General features: G+C 40.7%; 1 protein-coding gene across 1 annotated transcript in view; it reads left to right on the forward strand.

Moving 5' to 3' along the window:
* Positions 1-456: 456 nt before the first annotated feature.
* The window catches only part of LOC118811568 (zinc finger protein 469), a 73,197-nt gene continuing 48,168 nt past the window's right edge, over positions 457-25,485 (forward strand). The window contains 1 exon segment of the mRNA XM_036575865.1: positions 457-583. The gene's annotated coding sequence lies outside the window, so the exon portion shown is untranslated.

Consider the following 25,485-nt stretch of genomic DNA (forward strand, 5'->3'; position numbering starts at 1 on the left):
CTCCAGTGGGAATCATCACCTGCTTTAATAAGGTCCAGACAGGTGTGTATCCCTCATCCAGGTGCACAGCAGAGAGAGATAGAGAGAGAGAGAGAGAAAGACAGAGAGAGAGGGAAAGGGAGGGTAAAGAAAAGGAGGAGTGAATGCGGGAGGTTGAAGGCAAGGCGATTAACTGGACAGAGAAAGTGTTGAACAGAAGGTAGAGAGAAGTTTTTGGAACTGGGGATTGAAGAATTAGAGGCACTTTCTTGGACATTTCTTTTTAAAGGATAGTACTGTAGAAGAAAAGAAGAAGAGATGAAGAATTGGTAGAGAAATTGAGGAGCTCTGTTCTTCTCTTTCCAGGGGGGTGCATTTTTTTTGTTTTTAAAAGTCATTCTGGACTCTCTCTCTCTCCCTCTCCCCTCCCTCTCTCCTTCTCCCTCTCTCTCCCTCCCTCTCCCTGCGCTGGAGCGTAACAGGAGCCACACGATGAGTTGTGGATGAGAGGAGGCAGTTAGAAAGAGAGAGAGAAGGCAACACAGCTACACATGCATGCATGTACACACACATTGGAGCTTGGAGTGACCATGCAGCGTACAAGGTGAGGGTCTACTCTTACAGCTTCATATGTCTGTGCATGGATCTGCTTTGGGGAAGATTAAAGGCATGTGTGCATCATTGGCAGCTGTTTAAAAAAATCTGTTTAACATGTAATCTGTATGAATAAACAGTCTTCTTGGATTATTGAGAGAATATTTCTTTTTTTCTGGTTTATGTTTGTGTCTGTTCGTGTGGAGGCTTTACTGCTCATCCTCTGGAAGAAAGTGTGTCTTTAACGCTCTGTCATTAGCCATCACAGAGCTCATCATAAACAACGTGTGTGTTCTGTTGCACACTTATAGTATTTGACGCTACATGTGCGTCTGTTTATTTAGAGTTTGCCTGGCAATGGAAAAAGCCATTCAAGGAGACAGCAAGATCATTTCTTTTCCTTGGGTACATTTTTATGGCTGGGAAATGAGACCAGCTTAAAAGTTTGATTGCAAGATTTCTGCTGTTACAGCAAAAGTGCATCATAGTAAGGAATGGAAAGTTTGAGTGTGTGTGATTTTTATGCCTTAGTTGTGTTAGCGTGGCATCTGTTTGCAAGTGAATTAGTCGATCAATAGGAGCAATAAATGTGAATTATAGTATTGACATTTATACATCTTGTGTCCTAGTTGAGAGTGCAGATATTTGGGAGAGAGATGCGAATGTGACTATCAGTTTGGGAACCTGAGAGAGTGAAGTTTAGAAGGAGGTGATGCTATCGTTGGTGATTGTTATAGAGCCAAAGTCTCCCTTTAAATCCCATATACGCTGCTGTACAGAAGACTTGTATTTATTCAAACGTTAGTGTTTTTCAGAACAAATAAATGTTTTGTGTTCAGATAAATAGCTTTAAATATCGGATTCTCAGGTGAGCCAAGACTTCTGCACAGTACTATAGTTAAATGCAGTTCACCTGTAGTTGTACAGTGCAGAGTTTGTCAGGCTGTCTGTAAATGACTCAGTCAGAGTAACATTTTTTCTCGCAGATTTCTGCTCTCAGATAAGCAATAAGGGAACCTCTCAGGTAAGTCCTGCAGGGAGGTCACTCTGAGAGGTCGGACCAGGTGCTGGAATTTTAGATATTTGTCACTGCCCCCCTCCCTTCTTTCTCTCTCTCTGTCTCTCTCTCTGTGTGTCTCTCTCTCTCTCCCTCTGTCTTTCTCTCTTCCCCCCCACCCCTCCCGCTCCCCTCCCTCCTCCCATTTTCTCCCCTGTGGCACTTTCCACAGGAGCGTGCTCTGTCCTGTCACTGTGTGTGTGCATACACACCAGGACGCTGAGCGTGTCTGTTTGAGTTTGGAAAATAAACTCTTGGCAGTGTCAAACCATGGTAATTCCTTTTTTTTCACAGGCAAATAAGTCAGGATGCTTTCCTGGGCAGGTCTACTGTGTACCAGCGCTAGTAGATTTTTACCCAGAGGGTTCATGCTGTTTTCTGTGAATCTGTGTGTGTCCAGCCTGACTGTACTGTAAGTTTACATGATGAAAAGACGGGAGTTTGTGAAAACACAAGTAGCACAGCACATATGGACTGCTTTTGCCTGTACAGGTCTATAGGTAGGATGGAGACATTGTGTGCAGTGAACTGTTTTCCAAGCAGTGCATAAGTTAAGCATTGGCATGTGGAGTATGAGATGGTATTTATACTACACTGGAGCTGTCGACTAATATAGCAGATGAAGAAGGTGGTGTTCTTTTAAGTTTCTTTGAAATGGTACTTCATATGCCGACTTCAGCAAAATTATACAAATACTTTTTGAAAAAATACAGTTTTGAAGAAATGAGTATTCAAAACAGTATACCAGAATTTTAAATGATCATTTATCAGGATTATTATAGTTTTGAAATTTCATTTATTATTTTTTTATTTTTTTTATTTATTTATTTTTTTAGTTTTTCATTTTTGGTTTTTGATTTCAGTTTAGTTTCAGTTAGTCTTAGGGGTTCATTGAAAGTAATAGTTTATTTAGTTTTAATTTTAGTTCTAGTTTTAGTGTTACGATAAATGCTGTGATGGTAGGTATTTGATATGAGTGGAATAAAATTAACACAGTAGACTCGGCTCCAGCTTTACTGAAAGACAGCCAAACACAGAAGAGTTCCACTTCTAAACCCTCATTGATGCACTGAAAAATACAAAAACTAAAGGTTTTATCTTAGTAATTGTATTTCGTTTTAGTTAGTTTTACAGTGGACATTATATTTTTGATTTAGTTTTTGTGTTTTTGAAAACTTTAGTTTCTGTTTTTATTACAGTTCAGGAGGACATTTTTTCACTGCTAGTTTTCATTTTAGTAATAGTTTTAGTGAACTGTGTTAACCCTGTCACTGACACGCTCTTCAGGGGTCTCTCATTAGCCATCTTTCATGGAGACCACTGTCATTGATAAGAACTAGGCATCTGGGTTCATTCTAGTAAACTTGAGACTAAGCGTAAACTTGGTGGGTGTTGGGTTCTAGGTGTTAAATTTTGGGTGTGTGGTCGGGGATGTGCACCCACTGTGCACCAATACTCAAATGACTAGGTTTTTTATAAATTGTAGGGGTTGTGGTTTCTGGGTCTTATTTTGTCAGAAGGAGGAGCAGCATTCTATTTGACAACTTTTGTTTATCTGAGCCAAACCAAACTGTGCAGTATTATAATTAGAGCACTGTAGAGTCTGCTGTAGAGATTTTTTAATACATAAAATATTGAAAATCAAATTTTCCTCAGACCTAAACCTAGCAATGCCTGTGTGCAAGCTCCTAGTGCTGGGCAGTACTGATAAAATTTATTGTACATACAATGCTGTTAAAAGTAGAGAAAACAGAGACCACATGTAATTTCTTTTTGCAGGTAGTGGGAGAAATATGTGAGAATGTGAAATCAAAAGTTTAATAAGGAAGCCATGCTGTATGAAGCATGTCTGAGAGGTACCTTATGCATGAGTAGAAGAATGCAGGTATCCCAGTCACTTGCAGCGCTGCAAGAAAAGAGAGGGATGAGAATGAAAAAAGCTGCAGAAAGACAGAGTGCTGGGAGTTTGGCCAGCTGTGATACAGAATATAAATAGTATGAGAGATGGGTTGAGGCATGAGGAGAGACAGTGCAAGAAAGTGAGAGAGAGAGTTTTGCCATGACCACAAGATGGCCCTGTAATTTTTAAACAAATTAAAAACATATCAGCATAGATCCCTTTTAACCTTCTTACCTCCTTCTTGCTTCTTACCACTTTCTTCCGTCAACTGCTCTCTCTCTCCCTCCCTCCCTCCCTCCCTCCTCTGTTTTTGATTTGATTATTGTTTTGTGGTGCTTTGTTCATTTGTTTATTACAGTCACTTACTAACCTATGTCGCTGTTGATGGCACAGTGCTTTTTTAGTCTGCTCCCATGATATTTTGTCACTACCTGCAGAAAGGCCCTGATTAGATACATTTAAATCAGCACAGAATAAAACTAATCAGTGGCAAAGAAACAGGTCAGATAAACTTTCTATGTAACTGAGTACATGCAGATTTAATGTGTTGTCTTGAGTCTTCTGCTTAGTCCCAAAATGTAAACTACTTGTCAAAGACCACCTTTCATTTATTTAATTAAAAAAACTCCAAAACTGGAGTTCAACAAATTATGAAAAGATACAGAAAGTAAGACTCCTAACAACCATGCAATACCTGATAGACCACGAAAACTGTCACTATCAGGTAAACAGTATTTAAAGCTTTTGTCTTTGAAAGAGAGAAGAAAATCAAGCTCCACTCTTGCTTTAGATCTGAAACAATCCACAGGTGTTTCTGTCCATCCTTCTACTGTGAGAAGACAACTTTACATTATGGGTCTGAAAGGATGTGCAGCTGTTTTTAAGCTGTTACCAAGAGAAAGGAGTCGATACTCTCTAGCCCTGAGTCCATCTTTCTCCACTGTGTACTTTTTATTAGACTGCTCTACCATCCATTTCACCCTCTGCTCTACTCCATTCTATACACATACACATGCAAAGTGACCTGTAGGTCTTGAGTGGGCTTTTCTACCCTCTCTAGACATGCCTGCTTTGCTCAGCCCTGCTACTAGATTCTTGTGTTAATTCGCTGCGTAACTCTCTGAATATTCTCTCAGTTCCACTGCAACTGTACACTTTGTGTCACATTCCCTTTGGGGAGTCATATATATATAAACATAGCTATAAACATGCATATGTCGGTCAACAAAGTTAAATTAAACCTCATGTACATTCACTCACTCAGACAAATGCATGCAATCATGCGTGCACATGAACAGAGGGAGAGATATAAAAAGACACACACACACACACACACACACACACACAGAGTCATTAAAATGCTAGGAGGATGTGCTTCTCGCACGTTTGCTGAAGGCATAGGAAATAGTGGATACATTGCATAGTGCAGCCAAGAGGTAAATGCTGGCTGTGCTTTGGCTGAATGCTGGCTAAATCCTGATTAAATGCTGTCTGAATGCTGGCTCTGTGTGGGATGAGCGCTGACTTAATTTTGGCTAAATGCTGGCTGAGCATGATCTGAGTGCTGGCTTATGCTGGCTCGGCATTGGCTGTGGTCATAGAGATGGCAGCTCTAGATAAGCGTTGCGTGGGAAGATGCAGTGCCGCAGGTTGTTTGTTCTTGTTTTCTTCACTGGTGGACATAGTTGTGAGACTCATGCATGGACCGCACCAAGCACTAATCTAGTAAATTACAGGAAATCAGTAACATGTGGAAGTCGAGCCCACAGACCATGATAGAGTGGTGACCAAGTATCACAAAACACAAACCTTCCCAAATCACCCTCACACAGAGCTCCTCTGTATTTCTTTTGACATGTACTAGCAGACTTCTCAACCCATACTCAATCTTCCTTTCCCAGCTCAAGTTTTGTTTATGACTTACTAGGAAAGACTTCTCCCTTTGTGCTGTTCCCTGTGGAAAAAACAGTACTATTTTTAAAAGCTGCTTAATATCAACAGAGGCTTGATGTTTTTGATGTGGTAAATATGTCATTTTTTATGCTTTCTTAAACGCCTTCATCTTAAACCAACACCAAGGCAGTCAGTCATAAAGCGCACAAGTTTCATATTTTTGCACTCGTAAAGGGCGTATTGTGCAGGGTTTGTGGATGGAGCTGGTTAGAAGGTCATCACGGAGCACATGCAGAGATCGGAATCACGTCTCTGATCAAAAAGTTAGAGCTGAAGTGGATAACAAACTCTTCTGGGCAAACTATATTCATTTTTACGATACAAAAGAAATTCTGTTCAAGTCCTACTGTCAACATTAATGCATAATTTTTGTGTTTGTAGTCCGGCAGTCCTAACAAACCATCTCTGTGGAACTCTAGTGTCTCAAATAGATGCATTTTAAGAGTGATACTATAAATCATGTCTGCTCAAGGTGAATTCCTCTCAGTTTATGGATCTGGATTTATTAATCTGCTCATTAAAGAATTAACACCAGTAGTTGAGAAGTAAGCAGCTGTGATGAGTGTGAACAATACTGGATCTTGTCCATGTCAGCACTTTTGCAGCATGATTATTTTGTGTACAGCTCTCCAATTTAACTTTTAAATCTGTTTCGTGCTTTCTTACTTTTTGGCACTTTCAGATTCGAGTTCGACCGGGACAGTGGTGTTTTGGGGTTTGAACAGCAGTTCTGTTGCTTTTCTATTTCTAAGGCATTTATAATGGAGTGTTTTTGCAATACTCTTGCTGGTGGCTGAAGCCGGATTTGAATTCTAACACAATTATGTTGCTGGGCACAGTGGCCAAATTCCTCCATAATCCTAGGGTAAGTGTGTGGTAGCAATATGTTTGTGCACAGAGATGCATGTGTAAAGACACAGGAGCATGTATGTGTGTCTGTATCTACAGTGTGGTGCACACACATCTTTGTTAGTTTGTATATGCACATGGCACATTGAGTAACATGCTAAAGTCAGTGACCACTCTTCATTTATTTTAATTTCCAGTCAAAGTGGCCATTAAGTACAAATTATTCATTTTTTCAGGAGATGTTTCTCCACACAAAAATTTTCTGTCCATTCTTCCAATGTAAGAAGACAACTCAGGGCTTGTGAATCTGAAAGGGTGTGAAGCTGTTACTGGAAAAAGGAAAAAGGAAAATGTGCAGATCAAACAAAGAAGCTGCTGGTGTTATCAGAACAATTGACTGACGAACCTAGAACCCAGACCTCAGCATCACTGTTTGGATTACTTGGAGCAGAAAATGCAACTTCCTTGACTGAACTCTGGAGGAGTGGATAAAATATCCCTGCAGATTTCTTTGAAAAGGTGAAAGCAAGAATTCTATATTTATAGTTTAGTTATATATATAGCATTCTGTTTAGTTGCTGAGATTTCTGTGTAATTTTTGTTAAATATGTTTTTTTTTTAATAAAGAGTGATCTCTGACATTGGCACAGTACTGTATATGTATATGTGTGCATTTACTGTAGGTGTGTGTGTTAAGTTAGACACTGTGGTCTATAACGGGCATTTATTTGCCTTCTGTTTGTCTTGTGCTCTGGGGAGGTGTGATAAAGAGCTCTCATCTGGTTCACTTCTTCTTGCAGACGGGCATTAGTCTCTCCATGCCTAGGGGAAGAAGAGATGAGGAGAGAGAGGGAGGGAGGGAGGAAGAGAAGGAGGGAGGTCTTCTGGGCTTTCCTCACTCTCTGGGCACTTGACTTGACGCATCTAAAGTTCTTGCCTGGGGCTCCGTCCAGCCCACCTCCTATATCAATAGTGTGTTTCTTATGATGGCAGTAAAACCAACCCCGCCCTGCACAGTGGGGAGAAAGGAGGGAGAGAGAGAGAGAGAGAGACAGAGAGAGGCTTCTAGAGTGGCCTGGCTCCAGACTGCATCCTTTGCTTTCACCCGAATTAGACGCCTTCCTGCTGAGATCATGTGGCAGAGTAGAGAGAATGTGGAATGGCACGGGCAACCACACACTCGTGCGCACACACACACATACACTCTCACAAATGGCCTAAACACAGCTGTGAGTGTAAGAGAGAGAGACAGACAGAGAGAGAGAGAGAGAGAAAGCACTAAAAGAACACCACAGGGACAGATTTCAGTCTTTCTGACATACACAAAGTAGGAGCATAGGGAGACGTCTAAACAGTCTGCTGCCATTTTCCTTGCGTCAGCCAGTTCCGTCATTTTAAAAACCTGCTGTTGTTCAGCATTATTGTCCAGAAATTTTTTTTCTTTTCCCTCTGAAACCTCAGAATGCTGTGTGCAGATGGGCCAGTCGGCCGGGCCACTTTATTATTTGACGTGTTGCTGTCTGATATAGCTATGAGCTTGGCTGCACTTCTGGGCCAGGATGGACATGGAGTAAATCAGTGTGAGTCTCCAGCTAAACAGCTGCAGCTCTAAGAATGGCTGCCCATTTCTATGCACTGGGATCAATGAGTTATGTTCAGTAGGTGCCTGGGTAGAAATCCTCCTTTCAGACTGGTCTAGGACCAGTTTCAACCAAGTTCTAGCTTTGGCACTAGCAACAAGCTGAAGTGTGATCAACTTATAAAGATGGAAGATATCATGCTGTGGTGACAATAATGCTAGATTGCTCTGCTCTGCTGCTCTTTCTATAAACTCCTCTCAGCCGTGGGTCCAGCTGAACGCCAGACCAGATGAATACTGCATCACCCAGAGTTGACTCCCTGTGGCAGTGGGCCAAGTGTGTCACTCTCCCCCATACACATGCAGACACACATACAAACTCTTTCTCCAACATTCACAGACACTGAGACTGGGAACTGAGGGATTATGGGTAGAAGATGAAATGTGCAGCTCTTGGTGCTGTTTGGAGATGTCTGAGTGTTAATCTGTGTTTATCGTCTGGATAAATCTCTCAGGTGTAGAGGGAGACCACATTGTGTGCTGTACCGGTACATTACCCTGCTGATGTTTCACTGTCTCGACTTTGATTGACAGTCAAGATGTTTGTGCTTCATGTTACACCTCAGTCAGTCTGACCGTGTTGACCCTCAGGAGTGACGTAGCGGGCATATGAGAGAGGCGAAGAAAAAGAGAAGACCCAGCTGCTAGCATTGATAGTTCAGATAAATGTAATGGATGCACGCTATTGTTCAAAAGTTTTGAATTTTGTTAGATACACAGGTAGATACACTCTCCCTCACCTCATCACCCAGGGATGTATTCCACAGGTATGTGGGTTAGATTGATTAGATTTATGTGGTTTAGATTGGTATTAGCTGATGTAACAGAATAAGGAGATAGCATTCATGTCCAAGCACGTTGAGCTGTCCAGTGACGTTGTGATAGCTGCAGTTCAAAAAGATGCAGCCATTTTGAGGAAGCATGTGCTAGCCTTCACCTTCCCTTCATGTGATAGGGGGAGACCTAGCTAGTGTGTTTGAATTAGGCATGACCGATGTTTTTTGGTTTTTTTTTGGGGTCAGATGTTTGAGAATTTAGAATGTTGCAAAAATCAATGTAAATTGATAATTGCAGTATTATTTATCATTCTAGAACATAAAATCAAAGAATTGTTGTGCATATGTTCACATTAATGTGAGAGAGGAGTGTTACTCCTCTGTCAGCCCAGCGTGTCTGATGAAAAATGAGGAGCGCTAAATGTAAATCTGTAAGGGCATGTGGGTGGCTCTGGGGCTCGTGAGCCCTGTTCCAGGCCTCAAAGGAAACATGAAGAAGCAAAGTGAAAAGCATGGAAGTGCTCTCTGATCCACACGGTTGCAGATACACTGTTACAGGTTGTCTCATTTAGTGCATGTCAAACACAATCTGGATGTGGGAGAAGCACCAGAGGGAGCAGTTAGATGGTGACAATAGGCTCTGCTTTTAGGCTTATTTGAGGTCGTTCTGGCTGGTTCTCTGTTTTCTACTATCGGGATATAGTTGGGAATCAGCGTAAGAGAGACACATAGGATGTTTGGAGGATGGCTGGGGGTTTTAGGGAGGTGTTGAGAGGTTGACTGGAGGGTTATTCAGTGTGTGTATTGAGTGGGTTGCTTTGAGCTGCCAAGAAGGGACACCAACCATTTAATGAGTTCACAGAGAGCTGTGCTGATCGAAGCTTGAGTTTAACAGACAAAGGGAAGATTGAGTGATGGCTTGGACTGACACTGAAGTGTGTGTGTGTGCTGAGCATGAGTGACGTGTGTTTTTGTTGGGGGAGGTGTGTGGTGGCTTTGCAGAATCAGCACTGATATGCAGAACAGCAGAGAGAGAAAGAGAAAAGAAGAAGAAGAGCATGATGCCACCATCTGTTTGCCACATGCAAACCCTGCAGCAGCTCCATAAATCTCAGATGCGCTCAACAATGCAGGGTCAAATTCCACCAGGGTAGATGTGCGCTGGATACCCCCACCCGAACACGGGGCTCAAACTCCACACATGCGTCCATGGAAAACAGACAGAGAGATGAAGGGACAGAGAGCTCAGATATTGCACAGCTCAGATATAAGTCGCATGGAGTTGGCGCCTCACACACACGCCGAATGACTAAAAGCTGTGTTTGTTCTAGTTTGTGGTGGTCACATTAGGTTTGGTTTAATTGTCTAATGCTGTGTGACCAATTAACTCCTTAAACCCTAAGGGCTCTTTGTGTAATGTCTGTACAACTAGATTAGTTTTGCAGAATTTGCCAAATAGTTTATATCAGTTGCTGAGTGATACGATTAAAAACTGAATAACAATCCCAGAGTTTAAGGGGTGAAAGCTTGCACCCACCTTTTCCTCTTAAAAACAGCTTTGGTATAATGACCTTCAGTATAGCATCACCCCTGCTGTCCCATCTCACTGTACGGTTCAAGGGGTCTTCAGGCCAGCACCTCTTGCCCTCTGTCACAGCTCAGGGTCAGAGAGGTCAGCGGAGAGCTGGTGCAGGCAAATATGTGGATGAATTGGCTCTTCCTGTAGCCTACAGATGGCCTGGAGCGGTTGTTATGGTGATCCTCCTGCTAACTCCTTTGTTTTGACAGTGCAGAATTAACGCTGCTTGTTTCTTTTTTTCCACCCCCCTATGCCCATCACAAGGAGCTTCATGATGACAGCCGCTCATGTGGGCTCTGACACTCTCTCCCTGCTGGCACGTTTACATACATGTGTGGCTGTAATGATAGCGTGCCAGCGGATTCCTCCAAGCGTGCGAGCACATCTGGACCTGTGCATGGACTGCATGTGGCATTGCAGGCAGCAGATCAAATCTCCGCTTCACCCCTTCCGTGCTGGTTTACATGACTTTTATGCAGCAGGTCAGACCAGTGAGATTATTCACAGTTAGGCTGAGCAGCTCTAGACACCAGTCTTTCTGTCTGGAGTACATTCTCTTAGAAATACTTTGAAGTTCATTCATTCAGGACAAGTTCATTTTATCTCATAGAATATTAGCTCCAAGATACAGTCAGTAAGTGCTGACATAGTTTGAATTGTGCTGGTTAAGACTAAATTTGCAGAGGCGTCTCCAATGAACTAAATTGATCACTCTTTATTTCGATGGTCATCTGTAGATACGTAAATTATTAGCAAACTTTCTAGTGATTCTCAGTTGATTATCAACAGCATTAAGGTAAGGGTTAGATTTAGGGGTAGGTGTAGATTCTGTATTGAAATTAATGTTAGAGTAAAGTTTGAGGTTAGATTTGACCCCTTAAATGGCCAGGGCCCACCTGCAGAGCTCAAAGTTTTATTACATATTCCTATAACCAAGAATAGCTCAGCCAGTTTGCATTAAAGTCACTGTATGTGACATTAGTATGTAATAAGCCTAGGGAATAAAAAATGGGTGAAGTAAATCAGGAGTTACAGAAATAAAGCAAAAGATGTTTGGAATGTTAAATGCCATCTTTTAGTTTGTTTGATGATGCTCTGCATATGATGCACTTAAATTGATACAAAGGTTATGTTTAGGGTTATGGTTATTGGTTGATTTAAATATTGTCAAATACTTAACAGTTTTAACAAATGATCCAAAAAATGGAAACATCTGCCTATATAGTCTGGAGAGACCAACATTTGAAGAATTGCAGCTTTGCTACAGGGAAAAAAAAATGTTGCCCTCAAATTAGGTTAGATGGTCAGATAGCTGTCTTGTCTTTAAGATGTGGAGCCACTTATTCTAGACTTGGGTTTGATTTCATGGAAATTTAGATCAATTGAAATCATTTTGGTGAAAAGAAAAAAATATTATAATGATATGGTTGCCAGAGATGATTCACCACTAATTTCATGTTCCCTCTTAAAAGAGAAGTTACGCTGGTGTGTTTTTGTCCCACTTGAGCTGCGGGTGAGAACCTCCAGCCAATAACAGAGCCCAACTGTGACATCACAGCAGTGCTATGCATTCAATGAATAAAGATGAAGTTTCCAGAAAAAACATACAAAAACAAAAAAAGTGGAGCTGATGGAGAACCAGTGAAAACCTAACAGCAAGAAAAAGTTCTGTGTCTCATTTTTATTCATTTATCACGGTCAGAGACTGGAGCGACCGAGGTCTGGCCTGGGACAATGCTGACTGAGCGGGAAGAATGCAGCACACGTCAGTTAGATCAGCATTAATGCTGTCATTCCGCAACCCTGCAGCACTAGAAGGAGGGCATAAAAACACAGTGTGATGAGCAGTGCCTCCCTCATCAGTTAATGTGGCCTGCTGTTGGAGATCCAGGGAGGAAGAAGAGGAAGTGAGGTAGAGCGTCACTTGCAGTGCAGACAGCTGGAGTGATGACTTTAGGGGATGTGGGCAATGGAAGGAAAAGCCTGAGCCAGCAAACACATTAAACTTTAACAAGCTTACAAACTGAAGAAAGTATCATAATTCACTTATTCTTATGCAGTCGTTTTAGTCTCTAGTGAAGTTGGCAGAAATCTAAACAGAACAAGGTCGCCTCTTTTTCACATTTCTAATAGTAATCTATCTTTAAAGCTGACTCGATTCCCATCCCTAATACTTTGATGTGAACCACAGAGATGGCTCTGTGGTAATCTGTTAATCCTGCACTGATAATGATAATGAAGGGAGTTCAATGTTGAAAACAGATATCAAACATCTTAAATTGTTTGGTCTCCCATGAACACTGTACAAGTCTCTTATGTTTTTTGGTGAATGCTTAATTAGAGGGCATTTCTCCACAACATGCTTGGCATATCAGGGTTGGGATGTAACAGAATATAAGTATTAGGAAAATGAGTATTGGGAATATGTATTCAGAATACAGAATTCAGTCCAAGTTACATTATGTAAAGTCAGTATTCAGAATACAGTTACCTTTTACATTTTTAGAGTACTTTCCCACTAAATAAAAACAATTATTCAAAAGAAACAGCATCAATGCATGTTTATTAACTATTTTAAAATTAGTATACAGCATATAGCCAACTCTAAAGAGGACCTCAATTAACGGCCTGAGTAGACTGATAAATCAGTGTGATGAGTCCAGTTTCAGTTCCATGTTATTAAACTCCTTTGAGGGATGACCAAACTAAGAATCTCAGTAGTGGATATGTTTGTGATTGATAAGTAAGTAGCTAAATTTGCTAAGCGCAAGGGATTGTGGGAGCAGCAGTAGGCTGAAGCAAGCGATGACAGAAAACGAAAAAAGAATTTCAAAACCTAATTTGACCCTTTAACAGGCCAGGGCCTGCTGGTGGGCCCAAAGTTTTATTACACACTTGTATAACCTAGGAATTGGAGTCCCTGTAGCTACCGAATAATAAGCCCTAGTATGTAATAAGCCTAAGATTTTAAGGGGTTAAATGATAAATGATAAAGAACATTTTCCATGAAACATATTAACAGAAGAGTTATCTGAGAGCCTTCACTACTTTTTCAAAGTATTTTGCCCAACCCTGTGGCTTAATATATAATAGGCTGGGTCATGTCCTCAGAGCTAGGCCCTGAAAACCAAAAATATTTGCACATGTAAAGCACAGAGGACATTAAGCTAGGAAAGGATTAAATCACGTCATGCTATCCAGCCAAGGAATTCATTAGGCCTTCATCTTTATCAAATAAGGTGTAATAACACGATTGCGTTTAAGCGGTTTATCCATGCTTAACGATCGTTTGACGCAAAATTTCATGATGGTAGTCACTGACTGAGATACTGCATTAGTGAGATTTTCCTCTGAGATTTCTTCATGAGGGGAATGCAGTGATGGTGCATGGGCCATGCTGTGCAACTTTCAGAATGTCCAGTGTTCATCTCTCCTCTTTCTTTCTTTCTTTCTTTCTTTCTCTCTTTCTCTTGCTTTCTGTCCCACTTTCTCTCTTTCATCCTGTGCCAAAGACGTCTTTGGACATGTAAGATGAGGGAGGAGAAAGGCACAGAAAGGAAGGAGAAGAGAAAATCAGAAGAAAGCAGGATCATTTTCTGAGGAATATGGCTTGTATTAATGGAGGAATATTGCTTTACCTCATCTGAACTAAATTACACAGCTGAACTCAGTGTCCTCTGAGCTTGGGCGGACAGCCACACTTGGCCCAGATGGGCAAGGATCTGCAGATCCGCCGTATCTGTCACCTTGGCAACAACAACGTAGAACCCCGCTTCAGAGAATTGTAGAATTCTGTCCCTTCTCAAGAGATCAAAGGCTGGTGACAAAAATTTTGTTGCTGTCATTTGGCTTGACGTACAAGCACAGTACCAGTGACGCTTGGCAGATTTCAGAATATTCCAGGAAGGTTTAACTCCTGAGTCTTAGTTTCCTTCCCTTTGAGCCCCTGATCCTTAAGTCCTTGAATCTAAGGCTTTCTATTAAATTACGCAGAAAACAAAGGCAACACGTGAAAGGACGATCATGGAGATGTATAAATAAGTCTGTGCTGAACAGTACAAGTGCGCTTAGAGTGTTCTAAAATTGTGCTGTCATGCAATGATGTGGCCTATAATGCTGCAGCGAGTAGTGAATCTTACCAGTAGCAGCACACATGCTTGGCAGGGACAGCAGTTTTTATTGGTAGAGGTTGACATTGTGGTCATGTTAGATGTACATAATTAGTAGGCAATTTACAAATGATAACAGAGAGTGCAGTTTAGATCTGGAGTGATATAATGTGTGAAAAACAGAGTCTATCTGTCTCAGCTTACACTGTTTAAAAGATTACGTTATACCTTCCCATCACTCTGAGGCCTCTGATAACTTTACGAGACAGAATGCGTTCATGATATATTTCAAACCATTACTTCTCATGAAAAACACACATAAATTAGTTGTCAGGTGCTGAGATCTTACAGGGAAGGTGAAGAATTTCAGGCATGGTTCACCACTCTTAATTTGAGTTAGAAGTTGAACTTATGGCACCCCTCATGGATATGAGGTGGAAGGGTGTCTCGCTCGTACATGCACCAGAGAGACTGGACTGAATGGAGTGATATTGCACAGGGACACATATAACTTTGAGTAAAAGCCTGTAGTATCAGTTATAGTAAACGGTGGAGTTAAACTTAAGCTACGCACAGTTGTAAAGGATGAGAAACAAAAAATTATGAAGTCTGTTAAAAAACAGCAAACCTATCCTTTAATGTAGTTTTATTGCAATTTCCTAAAGAAATTCAGTGTAACCCTCCTGTAGGTCCCCATTTTTTTGGAATTATTTCTCACTGGTAGTTTGTTGAAATAAGCAGATCCATTTTGTCAAAAATGTAAATCATAAGCTTTCAATTAATATTTAAATATGAGAGGTATGGGCTTGTTTCATGAAAAGAAAAAAAAATGTTTACATCCTTCACATTTTTGCCATTTTTTTAAATAAACTGAAAAAAGTATTTTCTAATGAAATGTATAATTCTAAATGTAATTCTGTTACAATAACAGTACCTTAACTTCTAAGGTTTAATTTTAGTTAATTTTCAGGGACATTATTATTTTTTAGTTTGAAAATGATCATTTTCATTTCAGTTTTTAATCTACGTTGACTTTTTAGATTTAACTTGTTTCTTCAAAAGAGAGTGTTTTGTTTTAGGTTTAGCTTACTGCAGAGTCCCTGGTATCCACAGGATGTATTTTGATAAAGATACTGGTTTCATTACAAGTAGTTAAGTTACAGTGCAGTACTATAACAGGTTTGATTTAGAAGCAGAACTGTGTCCTGTCTGAGCTGCTCTGACCTGTTCTGGCCGCGCATAGCCATGGGAGAGGAGAGCGTGCCACAGGAGGGGGCACCTCAGGGCGGATGCGCGTGGTTTTACATGCAGACTGGCATTATCTGTGTGTCTCTTGTCCCCAATCAAAGGACAGGGCACTAAATATACACCGTGAAGCCTTCCCAGGCTCCTCTGGGCTCCAACAGCTCAGCCACCGCTTGGGCCTTTGGCCAATGACATTGCCTCCGACCTCTTCAGAAAGTATTTTAAGGTCAATTACAGGGTGCAGTGACTTCTGATGGCCGACTGCAGTTTAAAAGGCCTTATATTAAAGGTTTATGTGGAAGACTCGGACAGAACTGCCTTCACTAACCCACGGACCATTGTTACCGCATACCCACACACAGACCCACTGTAGGCTGTGTGTGCGTGTGTTCCTGAGTTCATGCACATACTGTATAAATTTAAGAGAGAGACAGTGTGCCTGAGTTCACTTAGTCTTCCATATGGTTTGTGTGCTGTGTTCTTTTTGGTAGGTATGTACATGGTTGGTCTAATAGGTTTGGTGTGGGCGTCTCTGTCTGCTCTCTTTGTACAGTAAGGTCCAGGTGTCTACAGTATGATTCTTTTTTTTTAGTTCATGATCTTAGTGCAGTTTAGTTTGTGCCAAACTTGCACACATTGTATTTTATTTTTTTGCCCTGAGGTCCACTTACAGTCACAATTAATTTTTTCATTAGCATTTTCCAACCTCTCACACAAAATGTTAACAAAGTGTTACATTTTTCTTTTACTTTTTGACTCTGGCACCCACTTGCAGTCATAATTATTTTTTTACACAAGCATTTTTTCCAGCCTCTCTAAATAAATTTCATAAATAGCAGGCTGTTTTTGTTACTGTGACTGATATATGTATATGACCTCTGTTCTGATTGGCTTCCCTGTATTGTGCCTCATTAAAAAGCGATCTTGGCTAAAACATTCTATGCAAATTTCACACGAATGGATTTAAACACATGAATGAATAGGCCGATATATGTAAATGTGATGGGTTTTGTGACATCACAAAACAGTGAAATCAAAGAAATGTTTTTGCAGCCTAATTTCTAATCATGGACTATATGGACTGGGAATGAATGATACTTTCTGAAACATGTTTACATATTAGCAAGAAATGTTTACATATTAGCAAGGAACATTTGTTTGTTTTCTGTTATATGGACTCCAACACTGCAAAATGCTCCACTGGAAAAATGAACGCGTTGAATTTACTTCATTTAAAGGTGTGCATTATTTTTCACATGAATGAAATATGTTACATCAGCACATGTTGTCTTGCAGTTTATTTATTTTTGACAAAAAATGTATATTTCATTTCAGTATATTTCATTAATATTTTTTCGTGTACCAAAACAGGACCATATTCACTGATCATTACCCCACATTTTGTCCATTTTGTCTCTTTTGCCGTGTCCATGCACTGCTCTGCCACTTTTCTCTCCCATTCACACATAACATGCTGTAACTGTTCACAGTGGGCAGGAGTACACACAGGGCCGTTGAGGCCATCTATGACTACATTCATATTACAAGCCTCATTGCTTAACGTTTTTTGCTCAAACCTGATCTTTCTAACTTAATGGTTGACATTCACGTTAGTAAGTCAGTGTTATTAATAGGAACAAACCCACAAGCTCACATACTGATCAGTAACATCACATGAATGAATCACATGCATCATGAACAAGAACAAAGAAACTAACTAGCAGAACAAGCCTCACAAAGATATCACAAAGATAATTTGCTCTGAACAGCTCTCAGCTGTTCATTATTAGATTGAGCAAATGCAAAAAAGATCAAATGTGTTGTTTTTGTAGTGTTTACTGGCAATAACTTCAAGTTAGGCGCTTCTGCTACATTAACGCTGATTACTGGTGCATGTGCCATGAAAAACAATGCAGTTCTGATCTGGCCATTCTTATTAAGGTCACACAGGCACAAATCAGATGTGCATTCAGTCTAGGACCACGTATGAAAGTATCTCAGATCTGATTTGAAAAAATCTAATTTGTGCCTCTTCAACCTGGTGCTGTGAATGTGGCCTGAAAGAGGGAGTTTGTGTGTGTGTGTGGTCTCAAGTCTTCACCTCATAAAGTTTGGGGTGGCCAGTAGGAGACGTGAGCCAGCAACTGGGAGGCTGCAGGTTCAAATCCTAGGACTGACTGGGTAATCCTAGTTGTGCTCTTCCACAAAGCTCCACCCCCCACTGCCCCAGGTGGCAATGGAAATGCTGTGCTGCTCCCAGACTGGCTGTAGTTAGGCAGCAAAATGACACATTTCTCTTTTAGAGCCAGTAAATCACAGCACACATACAAATGTCCGCACTTCTAGAGCTGCAACATAAATGGTCTTTTTCCACAGTACATCACGGTAACAAATCAAAACTCAGACTGTTCATACCCTGGTCAAGTACCTGTGAACGTTTCCAATTGCACAACAGAACCATAAATTCTGTTTTGAATTCTCTTTAGCTTATGTGGTCACATGATTCCTCATGCAAATTATGATTCTCATTAACAGTAAACACAAACAACAGTAGCAACAATGGAGGAGCTTTAAGATCAGATTTACCTTTTACTTTATTTTACCTTTTTCTTGCCTTTTGGTCGCAGACAGCAATCCTGGCAAGCTAGTGTTTTTTGCGGTTTTGTTTTTTTTTTTTAATGGTGGTCACCTGACTCTGCATAACGATTCTGTGACGATTGTGTTTGACCAATCAATCAATCGATGGTCTGCACTATTTCTAGCTCCGTCTGTACGGTTCAGCTTGGCACACTTGGTAGTCCGGCAAGAAGTATAGCCAAATTCAGCAAGGTTCAACAGTTCACTTGGCAATGGAGATGACAATAAAATGCATTATCATGGATTTATGATCACAGTACCTCTGTGTGCTGTTCCTTGTATGAATCCAAAATGCTTTGTAAGGAGCATTCACAGCAAAACTCTGCTGTCGCAATATCAAAAAAGCATTTTGAGATGCACTATAAGAGTGTGTGTGTGTGTGTGTGTTTAATTTTGTTTGTATTCTGCAACTTATCAACCACTGTATCTGTACTCATTGGACCCTGTCAAAATGAAGAGTTTTCTATGCTCCTTTCACTGTTTTCTCCCTCTTCCAACCCCCCCTTTCCTCTGCACAGTGAGGCCACACACATCAGGAGTGTACCGCCCGCCGAATCGTAGCAGCTGCAGCCAGCTAAAAATAAACCACGACCCGCTAAAAGGGCTTCCTCCTCGAAACTGGAGGATGTATCACCCTCCCTGGCTCAAGCCTGGAGGAGCTCAGAAAGGAGTTGTCATTCAGGGCAATGCACAGTGCTTACCTGCTTGTCATATCTGTGTGACTGTCATACCGCAATCTGTATACATGGACAAAACCACAAACATTCTCCTCCCGAGTGGTGCAGCTGTTTAAAGGTTCTGTGTATCACTCCAAAGATTGAGTTTGAGTCTTAATAATGCCACAGCCATCCATTACCAGTGCAAGATAGCATAATGGGCCTCATTCTCTCCAGGTAGGAGGAATGGGCCTCTCTCTCCCTATATCACTCAGCACAGTGCTAACCGATTGCGGCTTCTTTTAGCTCACTTTGTGTGATACGTCTCTTATTGACAACAACTAAATTGGGTTGAAAATTGGGCAAAAAAATGACTACTCTTTTCATTTGTAAACTGTGCTTCTATCCATACTTTTGTCTGTTCTTTAATGCAAAACTACAATAGCAAACTCCAGACACCAAATATGTCTTGGCTGTTTAATTAACATTTCAGGCTTGGTTATTTCAGATGGACGTTTGCTGCTTACTTAATTAATTCCTGTAACCACCCAGATGTAAAGTAAAATGTGGCAGAAGAAACTCGATCATCAGAGTGTCAGTCAGGCATCAGAGTTTGTTTGATTCTGCGGCAAAGTTGCATCAGATCCAGACGCTGTGGAACTGACAGCTGTGACAGCTGAGCCTGAGACTTGTTTGTTCCTCTAGTTTCTATACATTTGAAACATTCTCCACTCTGAGGAAAGAGTACCTTAGTAAGCAGTTCTGGTAATGTCTTAAATTGCCATCTGTGTTCTGTTCTGGGCTTTGTGTCAGTATTGGCACTGCATGGGAAGCCGAAGTGTATGGAGATTAAACAGTGACTGCTCAGGTTCTCCTGCTGAAACTGTTAAGGCTAGGTCAAGTGAGGATCAGGGTAAAGACATGGCTGAGTCGTTCTCTCTCTACCTCTCTGGTCTCCTTCTCAGTTTTGCCCCCTCCCCCTACTCTCTGCCTCTCTCTTTCCCTTTCTCGCTCACTTTTTCTCTCCAAGGAACCCTGGGTTGCAGTAAATAACAGAAGAATGCAGGACGTTCTGATGTGAGGATGCCCATGAATAGGCTCATTGAGAGGGACAATGTTTGCCCTCCCTCCTTCTCTCTCCATCTCTCTCTCTCTCTCCATCTCTCTCTCTCTCTCTCTCTCTCTCTCCCTCTCTCTCTCTCTCTCCCTGGTTTGTTTGTATAGTCTAATGATGTTGGAAGAGTTTGATAAAGCTCAGCTCTAATATTGAAAGTGTGGTTGCAGTGTACAGAACACACCTGTGTCCAGCAAAGAGCTGCACCTGTGTTGACATTATTACCATTAGTGGTACTGTAATTGATTGTGAAGGACACATTCTGACAATTACAGAACACTGGGTTATTGTTGTACCAAATAAAGCTTTATGATATTTTCAGGGAGGCATGCTGATACAGAAGTGAATACTGTTGACCATGACAAGCACTTAAACAGTGAATCACAAATAGTCCAACTTGGTGTGGCTTCATGGTTTTCACGTTTAAGCAACAAAGTATATTTTATGACAGGGTTATATCAACATACATTGGGGCTAAAGATAGAAAAACCCTTCAGATGGTTTATAAGGTTAAGAAGGAATCTTGCATCATAACTTTGATGAGATTATATATCTGAAATAATAATAATAAGAAAAAGAAGAAAAAAGATTTTTTTGTATCCAGAAATAAGATTCTGTTCTGCAGTACACTTGACCTGCATATTTTGATGTTCTCCCAGCCCTAAAATGTGCAGATTAGGGGTACTCCAGAATCAGAAATTTGGAACCACTGCACTAAAGCATTGTTTACACCTTCTTCTTGTTGGTATTGTTTGACAGTGATCAGTCGTGGGTCATTGTGTAGTTGTGATGTGATCTACAGGTCAGGTAAAATAGTTTAGCCTGACCTCAAAAGATATTGATAGGGATCCATGTTGGTCTAAGCTGCTGTGTGCCTGAAACTATTCACATTGTTGGGCCAACATTGAGGGGAGAATTGGGCCTGTCACAATTACTACATAAATGCTTGAGTGCAATTATTTGAACTATCACATTTTTTCAAGCTGGGCACAATATTTTTTCCACAATTGTTAGGATTCCACAGCAATCATAAGATCATACATTACAACAAATAGAATGACAATTGTGTGCAATTTAATTTGCTGAAAATGCATGTAATTAAAATAATGCAGAAAACATAAACAACAAACATTCTGAATTCTACCTGACACTATAACACCTTCAGAGGGCAGCGATGAATAATGTTCATTTGAGCTGAGAGCTGTGTCTGTCATCAGTTTGAAGCTACTAAGTATCATCTGCTAAGAAGCAAGACAGCTAATCAGGGATTTAGTACTCTGATAGTTGAATTCAGTGAAAAAAAAGGTGTTAATTGCAATTATTTGTATGGCAATTAATTGTCAGTTAAAATTTCATGATTGGGAGAGGACACATGGTCCTACCACTGTGTCCACAGCAGGCTGGGCAGTTTGTGTTTGCCCTGTCCAGACTGGAGAACAGTGGCCGCTCTGCCCCACTGTGCTCTAAAATGGTCCACCAGAGTGCAATATGCCACCTCAGCCAGCGACAGCCACTTTAGCTGTGAAAAAGAGGCAAGGCTCTCTTTCTCCTTCTCTCTCTCTCTCTCTCTCTGACTCTATTGGGGGTTGTTTTGCCAAAGCATAGCAAGTGCAGTTTTTCGGCATGAACATATCCAGAGAAGATAAACAAAACATTAACAGTAATTAATGTTATTAGTAACAACAGTCAGATGGTCTGATAATTAGTTTGATAATTAGTTTCTCTCTCTCTCTCTCTTTCTCTTTCTCTCCTCCTCTTTCTCTACACTAGGCACAGTCACATCCACATATGCACGCGGTCACATCCACATACACACACAAACTCACTCACACACATGCACACAGCCGCATATGTGCTCCTAATTTAGGAACTGACCTGGATGTCAGATAAAACTCTGTAAAAGTCTGCGTAATTTGTGCCCTGCAGGTTTTATTGGCGATCCTGGGCAATGAGTGTGTCACATATTTGCCCTGCTGTGCCGACATCTCTAATTTGGTGGGGGCTTTTTTTTACGACTACACATGCGCACACACCGCCAGGATCAACATGGCCCGGAACGACCTGACCCACTCAGCACACACACACACAGGCCAGTGGCAGTAGTTTCTATGGTGACAGCAGCCTAAAACAAGCCAGCGGGCCTCAGTAAATTCCATCGTGCAGATGTGGTGTTCTGACACCGGCACAGGTGGGCCCTGGCTGAATGGCTGCTGCAGAGTGTGGAGTGAGAATCTCTCACACTATTGTTTACAGTGAGATTTTTAGGATTGCTCTCTTCAGCCAGACTGTTTAATGAAGTCGTTTGTCGGTCAGCATTACAGGACATCTTTGTCTTTTTTTCAGACAGTGTAATGATGAGATCATGTTTAATTCTATCCTTTACGTGATGGAACTTTTACATTTAGATATGCTAAAGGCAGGTGATCGTTTGCCGCAGTGACTGTCTTTGTTTGAATGGGGTCCAAATCGGAATTGAAAAGATGTGGTTAGATAGGACTGTTTGCTATTTGTACATCAAGGTAAAGATCAGACGCTAAGCAGATATGGGGAAAGCAGATCAGATTATACTGGCTGTCTTAAAGACTTGGGCAGGTCTCCATTGTTATTATTATGTCAGTCTTTTTTTATTGCTACAGTATGAGGTGTGGTGGGGATTTAGTCTTCTGCAGCTCTTTCCCCCACCTTCCAAGCCCTTGAACTGTTGACCCACTCAAACTTCAAACATTTATTTTCAATGCAGTCATCATGCATATAGCAGTGTTATTGTTCACTCTGATGTTTCCAGTGGATTTCTACAAGTCCAGAAGGCATTTGTGGTGTGTGAATGTTGTCTTTCTAATCAGAGGCTCTTTTGATCTGTAATCAAGGAAGTGTCTAAAGTCTATAGATACAACGAGCGGAAGTGAGGTCAAGTCTCACGCTAATGCAATTATAGCGGATAAGCAGCAGCTCACTTGATGATGGTTGTCAGGCCTCTGAAGAAGTTTCATACAAAGTATGAAAGATGATCAGCCTGACAGATAAAAAAAACAGTGGTGTTTGGAAAGCTGTGATAATCAGGACTTTTTTATAAATCCCTTTAAATCTCACCTGTTCTCAAATGCTTAGGAAGATTGGCCAACTTCAGAGAGAAATCTTTTATGAAGGTCCTGAATTTGACAGACAGCTCATTAGATCCCCTTGTGGTGAAGAGTGGTATTACACTGGAATTTCAGCACTGTGAAATATTTTCCCTGCCTTTGACCTTAAGCTTTGAGTGACAGCCTCTTATAATTGCAATTTTCCTCAGGCTCTTTTTTGCACTTGCTGTTTTTGATGTGTTTATCGGCTGTGTTATCACAGCAAAGTGAAATTACACCCTGCAAGGTTGAAGGTGACTGTGGGATTGGAGATCTGTAGCTGAAGGAAGAGATGAAATCATAGGACAGTGTTTAAGATGGAGTGTTTATCTCAGGCTTGAGGAGATTATCATTCTTAAACAATGAAGAGGGCAGCGATTAAAGGATTCCTACTGCCTTTTTCCTCTAAGCCCAGGTGTATGTCTTTCTTTTCACTACCCATGGAATGCATGATGATGATGATGATGGTAGTGGAACTTTAAATGCCTTTTTTGTGGTTCTGTGTTAATTTGACACTATTATGCCATTGTAAGGGTTTCATCTTTGAAGAAAAAAAATCATGTTCCTGTGCTGGAGCCTCAGGAGAACTATAATCCTCTGTTTTATATTCCTGTCTGAGCCATACATAGTTATTTTCCATCCTTTCGCTCTTTCTCTATTTTTTTGTCATTTAAAGTTTGGTTCAGCTGTTTGTTGTTACTAACAACACAATCAATATGTTTTCCAGTAAATAAAACCTCCCTGTAGAAAATATGGCTGTAAATGTCCCGGTTATTGCATTATTCAGTGAAGTTTCCAGTATATTTTTTCCTTATTTAAGCATTAAGTCCTGTATAATATTCAGTCTCAGCTTTACCAAATACAGTCTATTTCCAGCCAGGGTGTGTGGAACAACACTCGAAGTTTAAACATCGACTCGATCTCTGGGCCCACCTGTTGAGTTTGTGACTAACTACAGAGGTGCTGTGTGCTGTACTATTCCAGCAAAAATGGTTCTTTAAGGGTTCTTTAGTTCTATTTAGAGCCATGAGTTCTTTATAGAACCATTTCATGCCTAAATGGTTCTTTGCATGGTGAAATGGTTCTAACGATTGACTGAGAATGTGTATGGTTCTATATAGAACCCTTTTGAAAATGGTTCTATATAGCATCAAAAAGTGTTCTTCAATTATTATGAAGTCAAGCTTGTAACAATAGAAGAACAGTTTTTGGTGCTGTATAGAACATATTCTCCATCAATTTGAAGAAATATTATACCATGCAAAGAGCCATTTAGGCATGAAATGGTTCTATTTAGAACTCATGCATCTAAATAGAACTATTTACTAAAGAACCCTTGAAGAACCATGTTTTTAAGAGTGTATATGTTGGATCATGTTAAAATTGCATTAATTAATCATAAGTTCTTTGCAAGTGACCCCATGCAGTAACATGTCTCCGTAGCTCATCCAACTGGATCTTAATGATAAATACGTTGAATTGGTTGGTGTTTATACATCAGAGTGTCTGTCTAGGAACTGACCTGTCTAAACGAAACCCCTGGGGAGACTCTGTTCATCCACTGTTATTGTTTTGTCTGTCTTGTATCGGTGTGGTATGAGGTGTGGAACCAAATTCTTCAGAATGTGACATTTGATAATGTTTTCTCTTGTTTGAAAGGCGTAGCTTGTGTTTGAGTGGCAGGCTCATGAGCTCCATTACTGTTTTTTCAAGTTGCACATGGCTCCTTTATGAGGATTTCAACTAAAAACGCCATCATTCTCTCTGCCATTTCTCTGGCTGCATTACAGAAAAAGGAGCAGTGGTTCTTTGACTGGAAATTGTGTAGTCATGACAGTGCTGCAAACACACTTTGGTATATGTGTCTGTGTGCATGTGTGTAGGGCATGAGGAGACATCTGTGCACAGGTTGCTCCTGTTGACACATTGCAGTGCTTTTATTTTAGCCCTGATTTACATACAGTACCACAAGTTCAATGAGAATGAAAAAAAAATACAGTGTTTTTAAAATGACTTTCAGAGCATTTGAACAAAGGGGCCTTTGGGGCTTTAGTTAAGTCAGTGTTGAGTTTGTGAAATAGGGAAAATAGATGACTTTTTGCTACTGAGTGGATTTTTTCGCCATAGTGCTGTCATTTTCCACTGCAGCGTGTGCTCCATAATTGTATCTTTTCAGGGCACACATCATTTCTCCCATGTTTCTGTCAGCCTGAATAAATACGGCCTTTGAAAAAAAAGATTAAAGTCTCAACTGTCTCCCTGTGACTTAGTCTGTGTGC

This window comes from Colossoma macropomum, unplaced genomic scaffold (genome assembly GCF_904425465.1).
Source record: "Colossoma macropomum unplaced genomic scaffold, Colossoma_macropomum, whole genome shotgun sequence".
Taxonomy (NCBI): Eukaryota; Metazoa; Chordata; class Actinopteri; order Characiformes; family Serrasalmidae; genus Colossoma; species Colossoma macropomum.